Here is a 13,379-nt window from a genome sequence, read left to right as displayed (position 1 = left end):
CTCGATCTAGCTTTCCCAAGGCTCGATCTAGCTCTATTCGCCCCGCTAGAGGGCTCTCTAAGACCCCTCGGTCTTAGTGTTAGCTCCGGTACAGCTCGGTCGTGCTTGCTGAAGGCCCGATCAAGCTTTAGTTGGCTTCTCGTACTTTCTCTTGGCCTCTCTAGGAGGACCAGACAGACCTCTCGGTCTCTTGCTTAGCTTCAGTCCTGCTCGATCTAGCTTGCCCAAGGCTTGATCAAGCTCTATTCGCCCCGCTAGAGGGCTCTCTAAGACCCCTCGGTCTTAGTGTTAGCTCCGGTACAGCTCGGTCGTGCTTGCTGAAGGCCCGATCAAGCTTTAGTTAGCTTCTCGTTTTTTCTCTTGGCCTCTCTAGGAGGACCAGACAGACCTCTCGGTCTATCGTTTAGCTTCAGTCCTGCTCGATCTAGCTTTCCCAAGGCTCGATCTAGCTCTATTCGCCCCGCTAGAGGGCTCTCTAAGACCCCTCGGTCTTAGTGTTAGCTCCGGTACAGCTCGGTCGTGCTTGCTGAAGGCCCGATCAAGCTTTAGTTGGCTTCTCGTACTTTCTCTTGGCCTCTCTAGGAGGACCAGACAGACCTCTCGGTCTATCCTTTAGCTTCAGTCCTGCTCGATCTAGCTTTCCCAAGGCTCGATCTAGCTCTATTCGCCCCGCTAGAGGGCTCTCTAAGACCCCTCGGTCTTAGTGTTATCTCCTGTAATGCCTAACCAAGCTTACTACAGGCCTTGGTCAGGTCTTTATCGGTCACCGATTAGTAACAGACCGATCATAGGGCCTTCCACCCTATCTGGGTTGAGGTCTTTAGTCCAGCCATATTTTGACAAGACACCTCCCCCTAATAATGCCCCACACATAGAATTACTGTTTATGCAGCTTTTCACTTGTGAAATTTTTAATTTTCGCAATTATTATAGAATAAGTGTTTGCGCAGCTTTTCATAGGTCGAGCTCTAGCTAGCTAGCTCAAGCTAGCTAGCTAGCTCAAGCTCAAGCTATCTAGCTCAAGCTCAAGCCAGCTAGCTCAAGCTCAAGCTAGCTAGCTAGCTCAAGCTCAAGCTAGCTAGCTAGCTCAAGCTCAAGCTAGCTAGCTCAAGCTCAAGCTAGCTAGCTCAAGCTCAAGCTAGCTAGCTAGCTCAAGCTCAAGCTCAAGCTAGCTAGCTCAAGCTCAAGCTCAAGCTAGCTAGCTAGCTCAAGCTCAAGCTAGCTAGCTAGCTCAAGCTCAAGCTAGCTAGCTAGCTCAAGCTCAAGCTAGCTAGCTCAAGCTCAAGCTCAAGCTCAAGCTAGCTAGCTAGCTCAAGCTAGCTAGCTAGCTCAAGCTCAAGCTAGCTAGCTAGCTCAAGTTCAAGCTAGCTAGCTAGCTCAAGCTCAAGCTAGCTAGCTAGCTCAAGCTCAAGCTAGCTAGCTCAAGCTCAAGCTAGCTAGCTCAAGCTCAAGCTAGCTAGCTAGCTCAAGCTCAAGCTCAAGCTAGCTAGCTCAAGCTCAAGCTCAAGCTAGCTAGCTAGCTCAAGCTCAAGCTAGCTAGCTAGCTCAAGCTCAAGCTCAAGCTAGCTAGCTAGCTCAAGTTCAAGCTAGCTAGCTAGCTCAAGCTCAAGCTAGCTAGCTCAAGCTCAAGCTAGCTAGCTCAAGCTCAAGCCAGCTAGCTCAAGCTCAAGCTCAAGCTAGCTAGCTAGCTCAAGCACAAGCTAGCTAGCTAGCTCAATCTCAAGCTAGCTAGCTCAAGCTCAAGCTAGCTAGCTCAAGCTCAAGCTAGCTAGCTAGCTCAAGCTCAAGCTCAAGCTAGCTAGCTCAAGCTCAAGCTCAAGCTAGCTAGCTAGCTCAAGCTCAAGCTAGCTAGCTAGCTCAAGCTCAAGCTCAAGCTAGCTAGCTCAAGCTCAAGCTCAAGCTAGCTAGCTAGCTCAAGCTCAAGCTGGCTAGCTAGCTCAAGCTCAAGCTAGCTAGCTAGCTCAAGCTCAAGCTAGCTAGCTCAAGCTCAAGCTCAAGCTCAAGCTAGCTAGCTAGCTCAAGCTAGCTAGCTAGCTCAAGCTCAAGCTAGCTAGCTAGCTCAAGTTCAAGCTAGCTAGCTAGCTCAAGCTCAAGCTCAAGCTAGCTAGCTAGCTCAAGCTCAAGCTAGCTAGCTCAAGCTCAAGCTAGCTAGCTCAAGCTCAAGCTAGCTAGCTAGCTCAAGCTCAAGCTCAAGCTAGCTAGCTCAAGCTCAAGCTCAAGCTAGCTAGCTAGCTCAAGCTCAAGCTAGCTAGCTAGCTCAAGCTCAAGCTAGCTAGCTAGCTCAAGTTCAAGCTAGCTAGCTAGCTCAAGCTCAAGCTAGCTAGCTCAAGCTCAAGCTAGCTAGCTCAAACTCAAGCTAGCTAGCTAGCTCAAGTTCAAGCTAGCTAGCTAGCTCAAGCTCAAGCTAGCTAGCTAGCTCAAGCTCAAGCTAGCTAGCTCAAGCTCAAGCTAGCTAGCTCAAGCTCCAGCTAGCTAGCTAGCTCAAGCTCAAGCTCAAGCTAGCTAGCTCAAGCTCAAGCTCAAGCTAGCTAGCTAGCTCAAGCTCAAGCTAGCTAGCTAGCTCAAGCTCAAGCTAGCTAGCTAGCTCAAGTTCAAGCTAGCTAGCTAGCTCAAGCTCAAGCTAGCTAGCTCAAGCTCAAGCTAGCTAGCTCAAGCTCAAGCCAGCTAGCTCAAGCTCAAGCTCAAGCTAGCTAGCTAGCTCAAGCACAAGCTTGCTAGCTAGCTCAAGCTCAAGCTAGCTAGCTCAAGCTCAAGCTAGCTAGCTCAAGCTCAAGCTAGCTAGCTCAAGCTCAAGCTCAAGCTAGCTAGCTAGCTCAAGCACAAGCTTGCTAGCTAGCTCAAGCTCAAGCTAGCTAGCTCAAGCTCAAGCTAGCTAGCTCAAGCTCAAGCTAGCTAGCTAGCTCAAGCTCAAGCTCAAGCTAGCTAGCTCAAGCTCAAGCTCAAGCTAGCTAGCTGGCTCAAGCTCAAGCTAGCTAGCTAGCTCAAGCTCAAGCTAGCTAGCTAGCTCAAGCTCAAGCTAGCTAGCTCAAGCTCAAGCTCAAGCTAGCTAGCTAGCTCAAGCTAGCTAGCTAGCTCAAGCTCAAGCTAGCTAGCTAGCTCAAGTTCAAGCTAGCTAGCTAGCTCAAGCTCAAGCTAGCTAGCTAGCTCAAGCTCAAGCTAGCTAGCTCAAGCTCAAGCTAGCTAGCTCAAGCTCAAGCTAGCTAGCTAGCTCAAGCTCAAGCTCAAGCTAGCTAGCTCAAGCTCAAGCTCAAGCTAGCTAGCTAGCTCAAGCTCAAGCTAGCTAGCTAGCTCAAGCTCAAGCTAGCTAGCTAGCTCAAGTTCAAGCTAGCTAGCTAGCTCAAGCTCAAGCTAGCTAGCTCAAGCTCAAGCTAGCTAGCTCAAGCTCAAGCCAGCTAGCTCAAGCTCAAGCTCAAGCTAGCTAGCTAGCTCAAGCACAAGCTAGCTAGCTAGCTCAAGCTCAAGCTAGCTAGCTCAAGCTCAAGCTAGCTAGCTCAAGCTCAAGCTAGCTAGCTAGCTCAAGCTCAAGCTCAAGCTAGCTAGCTCAAGCTCAAGCTCAAGCTAGCTAGCTAGCTCAAGCTCAAGCTAGCTAGCTAGCTCAAGCTCAAGCTAGCTAGCTCAAGCTCAAGCTCAAGCTAGCTAGCTAGCTCAAGCTCAAGCTAGCTAGCTAGCTCAAGCTCAAGCTAGCTAGCTAGCTCAAGCTCAAGCTAGCTAGCTCAAGCTCAAGCTCAAGCTCAAGCTAGCTAGCTAGCTCAAGCTAGCTAGCTAGCTCAAGCTCAAGCTAGCTAGCTAGCTCAAGTTCAAGCTAGCTAGCTAGCTCAAGCTCAAGCTAGCTAGCTAGCTCAAGCTCAAGCTAGCTAGCTCAAGCTCAAGCTAGCTAGCTCAAGCTCAAGCTAGCTAGCTAGCTCAAGCTCAAGCTCAAGCTAGCTAGCTCAAGCTCAAGCTCAAGCTAGCTAGCTAGCTCAAGCTCAAGCTAGCTAGCTAGCTCAAGCTCAAGCTAGCTAGCTAGCTCAAGTTCAAGCTAGCTAGCTAGCTCAAGCTCAAGCTAGCTAGCTCAAGCTCAAGCTAGCTAGCTCAAACTCAAGCTAGCTAGCTAGCTCAAGTTCAAGCTAGCTAGCTAGCTCAAGCTCAAGCTAGCTAGCTAGCTCAAGCTCAAGCTAGCTAGCTCAAGCTCAAGCTAGCTAGCTCAAGCTCAAGCTAGCTAGCTAGCTCAAGCTCAAGCTCAAGCTAGCTAGCTCAAGCTCAAGCTCAAGCTAGCTAGCTAGCTCAAGCTCAAGCTAGCTAGCTAGCTCAAGCTCAAGCTAGCTAGCTAGCTCAAGTTCAAGCTAGCTAGCTAGCTCAAGCTCAAGCTAGCTAGCTCAAGCTCAAGCTAGCTAGCTCAAGCTCAAGCCAGCTAGCTCAAGCTCAAGCTCAAGCTAGCTAGCTAGCTCAAGCACAAGCTTGCTAGCTAGCTCAAGCTCAAGCTAGCTAGCTCAAGCTCAAGCTAGCTAGCTCAAGCTCAAGCTAGCTAGCTCAAGCTCAAGCTCAAGCTAGCTAGCTAGCTCAAGCACAAGCTTGCTAGCTAGCTCAAGCTCAAGCTAGCTAGCTCAAGCTCAAGCTAGCTAGCTCAAGCTCAAGCTAGCTAGCTAGCTCAAGCTCAAGCTCAAGCTAGCTAGCTCAAGCTCAAGCTCAAGCTAGCTAGCTAGCTCAAGCTCAAGCTAGCTAGCTAGCTCAAGCTCAAGCTAGCTAGCTAGCTCAAGCTCAAGCTAGCTAGCTCAAGCTCAAGCTCAAGCTAGCTAGCTAGCTCAAGCTAGCTAGCTAGCTCAAGCTCAAGCTAGCTAGCTAGCTCAAGTTCAAGCTAGCTAGCTAGCTCAAGCTCAAGCTAGCTAGCTAGCTCAAGCTCAAGCTATCTAGCTCAAGCTCAAGCTAGCTAGCTCAAGCTCAAGCTAGCTAGCTAGCTCAAGCTCAAGCTCAAGCTAGCTAGCTCAAGCTCAAGCTCAAGCTAGCTAGCTAGCTCAAGCTCAAGCTAGCTAGCTAGCTCAAGCTCAAGCTAGCTAGCTAGCTCAAGTTCAAGCTAGCTAGCTAGCTCAAGCTCAAGCTAGCTAGCTCAAGCTCAAGCTAGCTAGCTCAAGCTCAAGCCAGCTAGCTCAAGCTCAAGCTCAAGCTAGCTAGCTAGCTCAAGCTCAAGCTCAAGCTCAAGCTAGCTAGCTAGCTCAAGTTCAAGCTAGCTAGCTAGCTCAAGCTCAAGCTAGCTAGCTCAAGCTCAAGCTAGCTAGCTCAAGCTCAAGCCAGCTAGCTCAAGCTCAAGCTCAAGCTAGCTAGCTAGCTCAAGCTCAAGCTAGCTAGCTCAAGCTCAAGCTAGCTAGCTAGCTAGCTCAAGCTCAAGCTCAAGCTAGCTAGCTCAAGCTCAAGCTCAAGCTAGCTAGCTCAAGCTCAAGCTCAAGCTAGCTAGCTCAAGCTCAAGCTCAAGCTAGCTAGCTCAAGCCCAAGCTCAAGCTAGCTAGCTAGCTCAAGCTCAAGCTAGCTAGCTCAAGCTCAAGCTCAAGCTCAAGCTAGCTAGCTAGCTAGCTCAAGCTCAAGCTCAAGCTAGCTAGCTAGCTCAAGCTCAAGCTAGCTAGCTCAAGCTCAAGCTAGCTAGCTAGCTCAAGTTCAAGCTAGCTAGCTAGCTCAAGCTCAAGCTAGCTAGCTAGCTCAAGCTCAAGCTAGCTAGCTCAAGCTCAAGCTAGCTAGCTCAAGCTCAAGCTAGCTAGCTAGCTCAAGCTCAAGCTCAAGCTAGCTAGCTCAAGCTCAAGCTCAAGCTAGCTAGCTAGCTCAAGCTCAAGCTAGCTAGCTAGCTCAAGCTCAAGCTAGCTAGCTAGCTCAAGTTCAAGCTAGCTAGCTAGCTCAAGCTCAAGCTAGCTAGCTCAAGCTCAAGCTAGCTAGCTCAAACTCAAGCTAGCTAGCTAGCTCAAGTTCAAGCTAGCTAGCTAGCTCAAGCTCAAGCTAGCTAGCTAGCTCAAGCTCAAGCTAGCTAGCTCAAGCTCAAGCTAGCTAGCTCAAGCTCAAGCTAGCTAGCTAGCTCAAGCTCAAGCTCAAGCTAGCTAGCTCAAGCTCAAGCTCAAGCTAGCTAGCTAGCTCAAGCTCAAGCTAGCTAGCTAGCTCAAGCTCAAGCTAGCTAGCTAGCTCAAGTTCAAGCTAGCTAGCTAGGTCAAGCTCAAGCTAGCTAGCTCAAGCTCAAGCTAGCTAGCTCAAGCTCAAGCCAGCTAGCTCAAGCTCAAGCTCAAGCTAGCTAGCTAGCTCAAGCACAAGCTTGCTAGCTAGCTCAAGCTCAAGCTAGCTAGCTCAAGCTCAAGCTAGCTAGCTCAAGCTCAAGCTAGCTAGCTCAAGCTCAAGCTCAAGCTAGCTAGCTAGCTCAAGCACAAGCTTGCTAGCTAGCTCAAGCTCAAGCTAGCTAGCTCAAGCTCAAGCTAGCTAGCTCAAGCTCAAGCTAGCTAGCTAGCTCAAGCTCAAGCTCAAGCTAGCTAGCTCAAGCTCAAGCTCAAGCTAGCTAGCTAGCTCAAGCTCAAGCTAGCTAGCTAGCTCAAGCTCAAGCTAGCTAGCTAGCTCAAGCTCAAGCTAGCTAGCTCAAGCTCAAGCTCAAGCTAGCTAGCTAGCTCAAGCTAGCTAGCTAGCTCAAGCTCAAGCTAGCTAGCTAGCTCAAGTTCAAGCTAGCTAGCTAGCTCAAGCTCAAGCTAGCTAGCTAGCTCAAGCTCAAGCTAGCTAGCTCAAGCTCAAGCTAGCTAGCTCAAGCTCAAGCTAGCTAGCTAGCTCAAGCTCAAGCTCAAGCTAGCTAGCTCAAGCTCAAGCTCAAGCTAGCTAGCTAGCTCAAGCTCAAGCTAGCTAGCTAGCTCAAGCTCAAGCTAGCTAGCTAGCTCAAGTTCAAGCTAGCTAGCTAGCTCAAGCTCAAGCTAGCTAGCTCAAGCTCAAGCTAGCTAGCTCAAGCTCAAGCCAGCTAGCTCAAGCTCAAGCTCAAGCTAGCTAGCTAGCTCAAGCTCAAGCTCAAGCTAGCTAGCTAGCTCAAGTTCAAGCTAGCTAGCTAGCTCAAGCTCAAGCTAGCTAGCTCAAGCTCAAGCTAGCTAGCTCAAGCTCAAGCCAGCTAGCTCAAGCTCAATCTCAAGCTAGCTAGCTAGCTCAAGCTCAAGCTAGCTAGCTCAAGCTCAAGCTAGCTAGCTAGCTAGCTCAAGCTCAAGCTCAAGCTAGCTAGCTCAAGCTCAAGCTCAAGCTAGCTAGCTCAAGCTCAAGCTCAAGCTAGCTAGCTCAAGCTCAAGCTCAAGCTAGCTAGCTCAAGCTCAAGCTCAAGCTAGCTAGCTAGCTCAAGCTCAAGCTAGCTAGCTCAAGCTCAAGCTCAAGCTCAAGCTAGCTAGCTAGCTAGCTCAAGCTCAAGCTCAAGCTAGCTAGCTAGCTCAAGCTCAAGCTAGCTAGCTCAAGCTCAAGCCAGCTAGCTCAAGCTCAAGCTCAAGCTAGCTAGCTAGCTCAAGCTCAAGCTAGCTAGCTCAAGCTCAAGCCAGCTAGCTCAAGCTCAAGCTCAAGCTCAAGCTAGCTAGCTAGCTCAAGCTCAAGCTAGATAGCTAGCTCAAGCTAGCTAGCTAGCTCAAGCTCAAGCTCAAGCTAGCTAGCTAGCTAGCTCAAGCTCAAGCTAGCTAGCTCAAGCTCAAGCCAGCTAGCTCAAGCTCAAGCTCAAGCTAGCTAGCTAGCTCAAGCTCAAGCTAGCTAGCTCAAGCTCAAGCTCAAGCGAGCTAGCTAGCTCAAGCTCAAGCTAGCTAGCTAGCTCAAGCTCAAGCTAGCTAACTCAAGCTAACTCAGCTAGCTCAAGCTAACTCAAGCTAGCTAAAGCTAACTCAAGCTAACTCAAGCTAACTCAAGCTAACTCAAGCTAGCTAAAGCTAACTCAAGCTAACTCAAGCTAACCCGAGCTAACTCAAGCTAGCTCAAGCTAACCCAAGCTAGCTAAAGCTAACTCAAGCTAACTCAAGCTAATTCAAGCTAACTCAAGCTAACTCAAGCTAACTCAAGCTAACTCAAGCTAGCTAAAGCTAACTCAAGCTAACTCAAGCTAACTCAAGCTAACCCGAGCTAACTCAAGCTAACTGAAGGTAGCTAAAGCTAGTTCAAGCTAACTCAAGCTAGCTAAAGCTAAGACAAGCTAACTCAAGCTAACTCAAGCTAACTCAAGCTAACTCAAGCTAACTCAAGCTAGTTCAAGCTAACTCAAGCTAACTCAAGCTAACTCAAGCTAGCTAAAGCTAACTCAAGCTAGCTCAAGCTAACTCAAGCTAACCCGAGCTAACTCAAGCTAACTCAAGGTAGCTAAAGCTAGTTCAAGCTAACTCAAGCTAGCTAAAGCTAAGACAAGCTAACTCAAGCTAACTCAAGCTAACTCAAGCTAACTGAAGGTAGCTAAAGCTAGTTCAAGCTAACTCAAGCTAGCTAAAGCTAAGACAAGCTAACTCAAGCTAACTCAAGCTAACTCAAGCTAACTCAAGCTAACTCAAGCTAGTTCAAGCTAACTCAAGCTAACTCAAGCTAACTCAAGCTAGCTAAAGCTAACTCAAGCTAACTCAAGCTAACTCAAGCTAACCCGAGCTAACTCAAGCTAACTCAAGGTAGCTAAAGCTAGTTCAAGCTAACTCAAGCTAGCTAAAGCTAAGACAAGCTAACTCAAGCTAGCTAAAGCTAACTCAAGCTAACTCAAGCTAACTCAAGCTAGTTCAAGCTAACTCAAGCTAGCTAAAGCTAACTCAAGCTAACTCAAGCTAACTCAAGCTAGCTCAAGCTAACTCAAGCTAGTTCAAGCTAACTCAAGCTAGCTAAAGCTAACTCAAGCTAACTCAAGCTAACTCAAGCTAACTCAAGCTAGCTAAAGCTAACTCAAGCTAACTCAAGCTAACCCGAGCTAACTCAAGCTAGCTCAAGCTAACCCAAGCTAGCTAAAGCTAACTCAAGCTAACTCAAGCTAATTCAAGCTAACTCAAGCTAACTCAAGCTAACTCAAGCTAACTCAAGCTAGCTAAAGCTAACTCAAGCTAACTCAAGCTAACTCAAGCTAACCCGAGCTAACTCAAGCTAACTCAAGGTAGCTAAAGCTAGTTCAAGCTAACTCAAGCTAGCTAAAGCTAAGACAAGCTAACTCAAGCTAACTCAAGCTAACTCAAGCTAACTCAAGCTAACTCAAGCTAACTCAAGCTAGCTAAAGCTAACTCAAGCTAACTCAAGCTAACTCAAGCTAACCCGAGCTAACTCAAGCTAACTCAAGGTAGCTAAAGCTAGTTCAAGCTAACTCAAGCTAGCTAAAGCTAAGACAAGCTAACTCAAGCTAACTCAAGCTAACTCAAGCTAACTCAAGCTAACTAAAGCTAGTTCAAGCTAACTCAAGCTAGCTAAAGCTAACTCAAGCTAACTCAAGCTAACTCAAGCTAGCTCAAGCTAACTCAAGCTAGTTCAAGCTAACTCAAGCTAGCTAAAGCTAACTCAAGCTAACTCAAGCTAACTCAAGCTAACTCAAGCTAGCTAAAGCTAACTCAAGCTAACTCAAGCTAACCCGAGCTAACTCAAGCTAGCTCAAGCTAACCCAAGCTAGCTAAAGCTAACTCAAGCTAACTCAAGCTAATTCAAGCTAACTCAAGCTAACTCAAGCTAACTCAAGCTAACTCAAGCTAGCTAAAGCTAACTCAAGCTAACTCAAGCTAACTCAAGCTAACCCGAGCTAACTCAAGCTAACTCAAGGTAGCTAAAGCTAGTTCAAGCTAACTCAAGCTAGCTAAAGCTAAGACAAGCTAACTCAAGCTAACTCAAGCTAACTCAAGCTAACTCAAGCTAACTCAAGCTAACTCAAGCTAATTCAAGCTAACTCAAGCTAACTCAAGCTAACTCAAGCTAGCTAAAGCTAACTCAAGCTAACTCAAGCTAACTCAAGCTAACCCGAGCTAACTCAAGCTAACTCAAGGTAGCTAAAGCTAGTTCAAGCTAGCTCAAGCTAGCTAAAGCTAAGACAAGCTAACTCAAGCTAACTCAAGCTAACTCAAGCTAACTCAAGCTAGTTCAAGCTAACTCAAGCTAGCTAAAGCTAACTCAAGCTAACTCAAGCTAACTCAAGCTAGCTCAAGCTAACTCAAGCTAGTTCAAGCTAACTCAAGCTAGCTAAAGCTAACTCAAGCTAACTCAAGCTAACTCAAGCTAGCTCAAGCTAACTCAAGCTAACTCAAGCTAACTCAAGCTAACCCGAGCTAACTCAAGCTAACTCAAGGTAGCTAAAGCTAGTTCAAGCTAGCTCAAGCTAGCTAAAGCTAAGACAAGCTAACTCAAGCTAACTCAAGCTAACTCAAGCTAACTCAAGCTAGTTCAAGCTAACTCAAGCTAGCTAAAGCTAACTCAAGCTAACTCAAGCTAACTCAAGCTAGCTCAAGCTAACTCAAGCTAGTTCAAGCTAACTCAAGCTAGCTAAAGCTAACTCAAGCTAACTCAAGCTAACTCAAGCTAGCTCAAGCTAACTCAAGCTAGTTCAAGCTAACTCAAGCTAGCTAAAGCTAACTCAAGCTAACTCAAGCTAACTCAAGCTAACTCAAGCTAGCTAAAGCTAACTCAAGCTAACTCAAGCTAACCCGAGCTAACTCAAGCTAGCTCAAGCTAACCCAAGCTAGCTAAAGCTAACTCAAGCTAACTCAAGCTAATTCAAGCTAACTCAAGCTAACTCAAGCTAACTCAAGCTAACTCAAGCTAGCTAAAGCTAACTCAAGCTAACTCAAGCTAACTCAAGCTAACCCGAGCTAACTCAAGCTAACTCAAGGTAGCTAAAGCTAGTTCAAGCTAACTCAAGCTAGCTAAAGCTAAGACAAGCTAACTCAAGCTAACTCAAGCTAACTCAAGCTAACTCAAGCTAACTCAAGCTAGTTCAAGCTAACTCAAAGCTAACTCAAGCTAACTCAAGCTAGCTAAAGCTAACTCAAGCTAACTCAAGCTAACTCAAGCTAACCCGAGCTAACTCAAGCTAACTCAAGGTAGCTAAAGCTAGTTCAAGCTAGCTCAAGCTAGCTAAAGCTAAGACAAGCTAACTCAAGCTAACTCAAGCTAACTCAAGCTAGTTCAAGCTAACTCAAGCTAGCTAAAGCTAACTCAAGCTAACTCAAGCTAACTCAAGCTAGCTCAAGCTAACTCAAGCTAGTTCAAGCTAACTCAAGCTAGCTAAAGCTAACTCAAGCTAACTCAAGCTAACTCAAGCTAACTCAAGCTAGCTAAAGCTAACTCAAGCTAACTCAAGCTAACCCGAGCTAACTCAAGCTAGCTCAAGCTAACCCAAGCTAGCTAAAGCTAACTCAAGCTAACTCAAGCTAATTCAAGCTAACTCAAGCTAACTCAAGCTAACTCAAGCTAACTCAAGCTAGCTAAAGCTAACTCAAGCTAACTCAAGCTAACTCAAGCTAACCCGAGCTAACTCAAGCTAACTCAAGGTAGCTAAAGCTAGTTCAAGCTAACTCAAGCTAGCTAAAGCTAAGACAAGCTAACTCAAGCTAACTCAAGCTAACTCAAGCTAACTCAAGCTAACTCAAGCTAACTCAAGCTAGTTCAAGCTAACTCAAGCTAACTCAAGCTAACTCAAGCTAGCTAAAGCTAACTCAAGCTAACTCAAGCTAACTCAAGCTAACCCGAGCTAACTCAAGCTAACTCAAGGTAGCTAAAGCTAGTTCAAGCTAACTCAAGCTAGCTAAAGCTAAGACAAGCTAACTCAAGCTAACTCAAGCTAACTCAAGCTAACTCAAGCTAACTAAAGCTAGTTCAAGCTAACTCAAGCTAGCTAAAGCTAACTCAAGCTAACTCAAGCTAACTCAAGCTAGCTCAAGCTAACTCAAGCTAGTTCAAGCTAACTCAAGCTAGCTAAAGCTAACTCAAGCTAACTCAAGCTAACTCAAGCTAACTCAAGCTAGCTAAAGCTAACTCAAGCTAACTCAAGCTAACCCGAGCTAACTCAAGCTAGCTCAAGCTAACCCAAGCTAGCTAAAGCTAACTCAAGCTAACTCAAGCTAATTCAAGCTAACTCAAGCTAACTCAAGCTAACTCAAGCTAACTCAAGCTAGCTAAAGCTAACTCAAGCTAACTCAAGCTAACTCAAGCTAACCCGAGCTAACTCAAGCTAACTCAAGGTAGCTAAAGCTAGTTCAAGCTAACTCAAGCTAGCTAAAGCTAAGACAAGCTAACTCAAGCTAACTCAAGCTAACTCAAGCTAACTCAAGCTAACTCAAGCTAGTTCAAGCTAACTTAATGAAGTTAACCCAAGCTAACTTGGGTTAATGAAGTCAAACTCAAGCTAACCCGAGCTAACTCAAGCTAACTCAAGCTAATTCAAGCTAACTCAAGCTAACTCAAGCTAATTCAAGCTAACTCAAGCTAATTCAAGCTAACTCAAGCTAGCTCAAGCTAACTCAAGCTAACCCAAGCTAACTTAAGCTAGCTTAAGCTAATTAAAGCTAATTAAAGCTAACTCAAGCTAACCCAAGCTAACTTAAGCTAGCTCTAGCTGGCTGCCACTGTTAGGCCATTTGGGAGCGCTTTTCTCGCACTCTGATTGGCTGCCACTGTTAGGCCATTTGGGAGCGCTTTTCTCGCACTCTGATTGGCTGCCACTGTTAGGCCATTTGGGAGCGCTTTTCTCGCACTCTGATTGGCTGCCACTGTTAGGCCATTTGGGAGCGCTTTTCTCGCACTCTGATTGGCTGCCACTGTTAGGCCATTTGGGAGCGCTTTTCTCGCACTCTGATTGGCTGCCACTGTTAGGCCATTTGGGAGCGCTTTTCTCGCACTCTGATTGGCTGCCACTGTTAGGCCATTTGGGAGCGCTTTTCTCGCACTCTGATTGGCTGCCACTGTTAGGCCATTTGGGAGCGCTTTTCTCGCACTCTGATTGGCTGCCACTGTTAGGCCATTTGGGAGCGCTTTTCTCGCACTCTGATTGGCTGCCACTGTTAGGCCATTTGGGAGCGCTTTTCTCGCACTCTGATTGGCTGCCACTGTTAGGCCATTTGGGAGCGCTTTTCTCGCACTCTGATTGGCTGCCACTGTTAGGCCATTTGGGAGCGCTTTTCTCGCACTCTGATTGGCTGCCACTGTTAGGCCATTTGGGAGCGCTTTTCTCGCACTCTGATTGGCTGCCACTGTTAGGCCATTTGGGAGCGCTTTTCTCGCACTCTGATTGGCTGCCACTGTTAGGCCATTTGGGAGCGCTTTTCTCGCACTCTGATTGGCTGCCACTGTTAGGCCATTTGGGAGCGCTTTTCTCGCACTCTGATTGGCTGCCACTGTTAGGCCATTTGGGAGCGCTTTTCTCGCACTCTGATTGGCTGCCAGTGTTAGGCCATTTGGGAGCGCTTTTCTCGCTTTTCTCTTCAGCTTACTTC

This window comes from Convolutriloba macropyga, unplaced genomic scaffold, assembly GCF_964194025.1.
Source record: "Convolutriloba macropyga unplaced genomic scaffold, txConMacr16.3 SCAFFOLD_4349, whole genome shotgun sequence".
Classification (NCBI taxonomy): Eukaryota; Metazoa; Xenacoelomorpha; order Acoela; family Convolutidae; genus Convolutriloba; species Convolutriloba macropyga.
Note: the sequence above shows the minus strand (reverse complement) of the source record.